Genomic DNA, 6,086 nt, shown 5'->3' on the forward strand with positions numbered 1-6,086 from the left:
TTTGTTGCTCTATGCCAAATGACTTCAAAACTTAGAGGCTTGAAGCATCTATAACCATTGTTTGGCCCCATTCTGCGATTTTGGCAGGTCTTAGTGGAAACAGTTTTTGTCTGTTCCACGTGATGTTGGTGGGACAGCCCAACTGGAATTAGGGGACACAAGATTACAGCACATCTACATGTGCCTAGTGCCTCAGCTTCAGTGACCAGAAAGGCCTCTGTGTGGCTGTGGATCTCTTCCCTCATGCCCTCTCCTCCTCCAGGCTCTGTCTCCCTATGTGGTCTCTACAGCAGGATAGCCTGGGCAGGGTATCTCCTTTTTTCAAGAGGAAAAAGGCAGAAATTGCAAGACCTCTTGAGACTTAAGCTCTAAAACATGCACCATGTCACTTCTGCCACATTATGTTCATCAAAACAAGTCACAAACCTAGATCATATTCAAGGAGTAAAGAAATAAGATAGTGTACCATCCCCTAAAGGAAGGTGGCAAGGGGTGGAGTGTAGGGACCATCCTGAAAACCCTAAGACATCCAGGCAGTGTTTAGGGTACTGGAAATACCCAGTATCTGTTGGTATGATTACTGGTGAATAAGACACAGTTTCTGTCCTCCAGGCAGGAAACAGATTAGTAAATAATTACTAAACGTTAAATTAGGTGCCACCGTCATCACAGGTTGGGTAATATTTTCAGCCTAGGAAGTCAAGACAATGATCTCAAAAGAATACCATAATTCTCTCTGCTAAAGAAGGGGTGACGGTAATGGGGAAAAAGAATACTTACATTGTCTTCCCAAAATATTTGCAGACTCCTCAGGAGCCTTAAGGCATATCCTCTCCATTCAGACTTCTCTCTCGATAGGTTGGTCCTCTTGTTGTCTCCCAGGTTTGCATTCACCTTTTTATTCTCAGGCATCAGGTAAATATTTTTTTAATGCCATCATAAATAAACACCCCAGAGAACTGGTTGCTGCTGCTCGTGTCCAGCTGCTGTGAGGTTTGGTCATCTTTGGCCCCTTTTGGAATTTCAGATGTTCACCTGCACATCCCACTACCTTCCCACTGCACTCTGATTGAATTAATAGATTCCATATTTTATCCCAAGAGCCTTTATTTCCCAAGAGCTAGCAGCTTCTAAACTCCTGAGAATCTGGCCAGAGCAATACATCTTTTCTCTGAAAAAGTACACACATGGCTTTCACTTAGCCTACCAGAGGGTCCACAGACTGCTAAACCCCAAGTAAGAATCCACTGTCCTGTTTTGCTATTTCGTCTCTGCACCTCAACTGCTTGGAACAATGCCTGATGCATAAATGAATGAATCAGTGACTCAGTGAATGAATCAATTAATTGATTGATATATGAGAATGTCAATATCACTTTCAGTTTTCTCTGGTTTAAGCAGAATCAGAGCCACCTCTCCCTCAAATCTACATTGTCATCTCAATGGTTAATCAAGAACAAGGAGGGGAGAATTTCAGAAGCATTCAAAGTCAAATCCTTCCAGCCCACAGCGAGTCTGAGCATTTAGAAGAGGCTTCTTCTCTAAGGTAACTCACCAATCCTTGTCTCAGCTGGGATCATCACCTAAGCCTGTGTCAAGGACTGGAGCTTAGCTGTTGGTCACATTATCCCACCTCCACTTTTTTCTTCTGACAGAGGATTTCTTTTGAGTTTTGCGTAGAGAGAAAATATAAGGGCTGCCAGAAGGAAGACACTGCTGTCAGCCACTTCCAAACTCTTTCCTAATGCAGGGAAAGAAGGGGGAGGCTCTGGGCCCTTTTGTAAATAAGTGAACCAAAATCTCAAATGTAACAGGCTGGATTCATGTTGCCCCAGTGTGGACAGGCCTGATCATTCAATTGAATGATATCTTTTCTCTTCTCTTCCCCTCATCCCCTAGTTCCCCAAGGAGCAGAGGAGACTTTGTAGACTTGATTTCACTAGTCTTCAGGAAATCCTGGGGCAATATGCTGCATCCTCGTTGCCTGCAGAAACTGTCTGCAGGGAGAAGAAAGTTGCTGAGGTCACAGGATGCTTGTGTTCCAAATGCAGAGTTATGCTCTAGCTCTGATTCTGCAAAGGAACTTGGGCACAAAAGTGGCAAATAAGTGAGTGCCTTGGTAGAGGAAGCCCTAATCCACTCATGTTCTCCATCAGTTACCCCAGACACACGGATCCGCAAATAACCTATCATCTAACAAAAACCTATATCTAACCTATATTGAATAAAACCTATAGGCTTTCATTAGATATAATTTCCTATAACTAATGAGAGCTTATAGGGATAATAATCTATAATCTATAATGTCATGTGAATGATATCTCATATATAACCTATAAGAAGAATAAGCTGTATCTAATAAAAGCCTAAATAACTTATATCTAATAAAACTTTGGTATTTAATTAGAGTTTAAGATCAGGTCCCTGGCCCCTTTATAAACAGATAAATGGCCTTAATATTCTTTCATGAATATACCCTGGAGCTACCACTGCCAAAGACAAGGAGAGGCTGAAGCAAAGGGGAACCAAGGACCCTCCTAGAGCTGCTTCTCTCTTAGACATCTGTGCATTGCTTCATTTGAAGGCAAAGTTCAAGTCCTGTTTTTTTTTAAAAGATAAGAAACCTCTGCTCTCGACATGACTGCCCAAAGAAGACCAAATTAGGCTATGAAGAAAATTTGACCAGAATAACAAAGTTCTTAAATCACAGCACCATTGAGAAAGAAAATTGTTAATGATTCATAAATTGCCTGGTAGTCCTTGCTTAAAGTCACCATTTGGGCATTGCCATTATTTTTTAAGTTTGCAGATTGAAGAAGTATAAAATTTCCTTGCTTGAATGTGCAGCCTGTGTCAAGTATCTTGTATTTTTCACTCAAATTTAATTTCACAGCATGAATGACCCTGGAAAAGTTTAATGTCTCTAAGTCTCAGATTCTACATTTGGAAAATGGAAATAATAATACCTACTGAATAAACGCCCAAGGAACGGGGGAAGGCCGAGTGTGCTACTTTGCATGCAGGAGACTCACACTTGTTAAAATTTCTGTTAGGGAAGTGAAATTGGTTTTGTTCCATTCTCTGTTTCTCTGAATTAGCATGGTATGCTCCTAAAGTTTGTAGAAAAAAATGAATATGTTTTAAGTTTATATAAAAATGACTTAAACATGGCACAGTGTTTTGGAATGCCTGCCTTATGATTCAGTGATAGATCATCAACAATCAAAACTAGTTATATGATCAGCAGGCAAAATGTCACCAGAATGACAGAAGGCGTCAATTAAGTAAAGTAATTTATTATGGAAACATATTGAAAGCTTCTAAACCTATGTGCAAAGGGACCATTCTATTATTTAGATCTACATTTAACTGGTAAATTTATGTCAATAAAATGACATAAATTCATCCTCATTAGGCATAATGAGTTCATCCAACTCAACTAATAATGTGGAACATCTGGCACGGTGACCTTCCAACATGCTCTTTTCAGTGATGTCACAGAGCTTGTTGATTTGTGCCCCCTTAAGGGCACCTAGGGGTGAAGGTCAGCTGGCTGGTCAGTGCACAATGGCTGTGAGACCCACCTCTCATTTTCTATTGTGGGCTGAGTCATGTCACTAGAGCCATATTACCCAAAGTATATTCTAAAGAAGTCTAGTCCTTTGAGATCTTAAGAGAATTGAGGGAGGGATGGAAGCAAGAAGGGAGGCAGGGAAGGAAGCAGGGAGAGAGAGAGGAAGGAAATGAAAAAGAAAAGGGAAGGGAAGGGGAGGGGAGGGGAGGGGAGGGGAGGGGAGGGGAGGGGAGGGAAGGGAAGGGAAGGGAAGGGAAGGGAAGGGAAGGGAAGGGAAGGGAAGGGAAGGGAAGGGAAGGGAAGGGAGAAAGGGAAGGAAGGTGTGGTAAGGAATGACAAGTAGGGAGAGAGAGAAAAGAGAAATTCCCACCATCTTTTATGTTTGAGAAACATGGAATTAAACAATATTTATTAAAGAACTTCTCAGAGCCTTTACAGCCTGCACATAATGCATACGACTCTGCATTATGACTTTCTAAGTGGGGGATTGAAAATCCTGTGTTTAGTGCTCTACTTGCATGGCTTATTAAAAGGACTTACGCTTCATGAAAATCACTCAGATACTGAAAAGAAATATTGTAGCCCTGTTCTTCTTTCTGAGTATGACTCAAGTCGTACTTTTTATGGTTCTTTGTTGAAGCTCCTGCAAAGCCCTCAACCATTGTCTCAGTCTGTTTTGGCTGCTATTTTAAAAAATGTGCTATAAACTGAATAGCTTATAAACAACCTAAATTTATTTCTGACAGTTCTGGTGATTGGTAAGTATAAGTTTGAGGCACCAGCAGATTCAGTGTCGCCTGAGGACCTGTTTCCTTGTTCTTAGATGCCATCTCTTCACTGTGTCTCCACATGGCAAACGGGGCAAGACAGCTCTCCGGGACCTCTGTTACAAGGATGCTAATCCTATTCACAAAAGCTCTACACTCCTGGCCTAATCGCCTTCCAAAGGCCTCATCTCCAAATGCCATCACATCGGGGATTAGGTTTCGACACATAAACTTTGGGTGAACACAAACCTTCAGTCCATAGCAACTATCCTCACAGCGGTTACTTCAGGCATTGTAAAAAGAACATTACACTGTGTGGGTGTATCGCCAATCTTTGACTTCATCAGTGACCTTCAAAGACAGCATGCAATGGTCCTTTAGGCACTGCAGTAGTTGATGCCAGCCTTTCGTGGGTCGAGCTCCCAGGAAGTAGAACTGGAGTTCTTCTTCTTCACCATCTCATCATTGGACAGGGCCAAACTTCAACTAGGGTATCTTATTCGGACATCATATGGATTTCAAAGGGCAGAAACTGCAGAAAATGGCAAAGGTTCTAAGCCCATAGATCCACTAAAGATGAGCAAGGGGCAAGAAGAAAAGGAATTCTGGAAACAAAAAAATGGGTTCATGGCATGGCTAAAATTGGGGAGAGGCAGTAACCGAGTGGGTCAGTTTGATTCAAAAGCCTGAGGTGCATGCTGATAATCAAGGTCCTAAGCAAGTTCCAAACAAGTCAGACTATCTGTTGGGAAACTCAGGCTCACAAGCTGGCGGCATCTGGAATTGCAAAGATGTTTTTGCTTGGCCAAACTTTAGTTATGCTCCTGAAAACTTCCTAGGCCCATCTGTGTACCTCCCTGTAAAATCCAATATTGACAAATAACTTTCCAGAGTCAATTTGTCAGGAAGTTCCTGACATCAATAACTGATCGATAGCTGATTAGGTGCCTCATCCTCCACTAACCCCAGGTAATATCTGATCACCCTGGCTTGTCTTCAGCAAGAATCCTATTAGATCAGTTTATAGAGGATCCTCCTTGCCCCTGCTTTTTGCTTTTAGACATTTTCCATCCACTAACCCCTACACTGCTCCCTGGCTATATGTTCCCATCTACCCATGCTGTCTATATTCAGGGTTGAACCCAGTCTCTCTCCTTCAATGCAAAATCCCATTACAGCAGTCTCTGTACCTCTTGTGATGGTCTTGAGTAAACTCTTTTCACCACGCCTTTACAACAATCATTGACTCAGTTTTTCTTCAACACTATCATAGTCATGGAATTCAACAAGTCCGGGGTGAGCCTTTTGCCCCTACAAGATCTCTAGACACCTAATCACCCCTGCATCTGCCTCAATTTCCAGTTTGGCTCCTGATAAGCATGTTAGTTTCTCACTGAGATGGGAGGCTGACAACCTGCCTTCTCCCTGCCAGAGTCTTCCCCTAATTATGATTTGCTTCTGAGCCCCAGCTGCCACAAAGAATGTGGTATCAAAACAGGAAGACCATGCAGAGCAAGAATATTGCTGCCATCATGGCCTCTGCTTCCACATGATTTAGAGACTCCTGAGGAAAGAAAGAGAAGATCCGTCAAGAAAACAAAGAACCACATGTGCAGGATCCTTGTGTTAGAGCTTTCAGCTGCCTTTCACTTTTCTCACTTTCTATTTTAACCCTTGACACTAGTATTTCATCCTAGATTGAGACATTCTGGGTTTCCATCCCCTTTTCTTCTAAAAACAATCAT

At 42.1% G+C, this 6,086-nt stretch overlaps 1 long non-coding RNA gene across 1 annotated transcript in view; it reads right to left on the minus strand.

Moving 5' to 3' along the window:
• The window catches only part of LOC118152345 (uncharacterized), a 40,701-nt gene extending 37,079 nt beyond the window's left edge, over nucleotides 1-3,622 (minus strand). The window contains exon 1 of the long non-coding RNA XR_013533525.1: nucleotides 781-3,622. This is a non-coding gene — a long non-coding RNA (uncharacterized LOC118152345). The remainder of the gene's footprint in view (nucleotides 1-780) is intronic.
• Nucleotides 3,623-6,086: the final 2,464 nt, after the last annotated feature.

Source organism: Callithrix jacchus, chromosome 3 (assembly GCF_049354715.1).
Source record: "Callithrix jacchus isolate 240 chromosome 3, calJac240_pri, whole genome shotgun sequence".
Taxonomy (NCBI): Eukaryota; Metazoa; Chordata; class Mammalia; order Primates; family Cebidae; genus Callithrix; species Callithrix jacchus.